The 573-nt window shown below is 53.9% G+C and overlaps 1 protein-coding gene across 1 annotated transcript in view; it reads right to left on the bottom strand.

Annotated features, from left to right (window-relative positions):
• Positions 1-312, bottom strand: part of SLC5A11 (solute carrier family 5 (sodium/inositol cotransporter), member 11) — a 15770-nt gene extending 15458 nt beyond the window's left edge. Inside the window, exon 1 of the mRNA XM_009705110.1 lies at positions 85-312. The gene's annotated coding sequence lies outside the window, so the exon portion shown is untranslated. The remainder of the gene's footprint in view (positions 1-84) is intronic.
• Positions 313-573: the final 261 nt, after the last annotated feature.

Raw genomic sequence — 573 nt, 5'->3', positions numbered from 1 at the left:
CTGACCCGCAGCCCAGCAGCAGCCCCGAACCCACGCACCAACCGGAGCTCCCCGACTCGAGGTAGAAGCTGAAAGGGAACTTACTGCGCTCAGCCGGGTCTCATTCTGTTCCCTGCGCCGGGCACCACCAAGCCTCTGCCAACTGACAGGCAGCTTAAATATTGCCAGAGAATCGGGATTTGCCAGCGGAGCTGTTAACGGTGTCACAAGGAATGAGAAGGAATATTTATAGTCAAAGTTAAACTAATTGCCCGAAGTTACTCTTTCGGTGTCCCGTGGCTCTGGTGAGAAGTGTATTATTTTCACTATCAGGGCTCCCGGGTCAAACTCCACGGAGTGCCATTCTCTTAAGCAATCTGTGCAGCTAGAGAAGGGACGAGTGACAATAAAAAAAATCCGTGCTGATGTCCGGTCAAGCTGACGGCCCGCGACACAGGGGGGAGCTGACAGCTAGTCCTGTCTCTCAGTTTCTGCCTAAGCCTTACAAAGAGCAGGAGTGGGCTGGGGTACGTAACTCGTTTCTGAGTCTGTAGGCTGACCCCAGAATCGAATCCCCTTCTGGGAGCAGGCTGG

Source organism: Cariama cristata, unplaced genomic scaffold, assembly GCF_000690535.1.
Source record: "Cariama cristata isolate BGI_N322 unplaced genomic scaffold, ASM69053v1 scaffold6478, whole genome shotgun sequence".
In the NCBI taxonomy this organism is placed as follows: domain Eukaryota; kingdom Metazoa; phylum Chordata; class Aves; order Cariamiformes; family Cariamidae; genus Cariama; species Cariama cristata.
The sequence above is the reverse complement of the archived record's forward strand: the minus strand, read 5'-3'. Positions and strand labels throughout refer to the sequence as shown.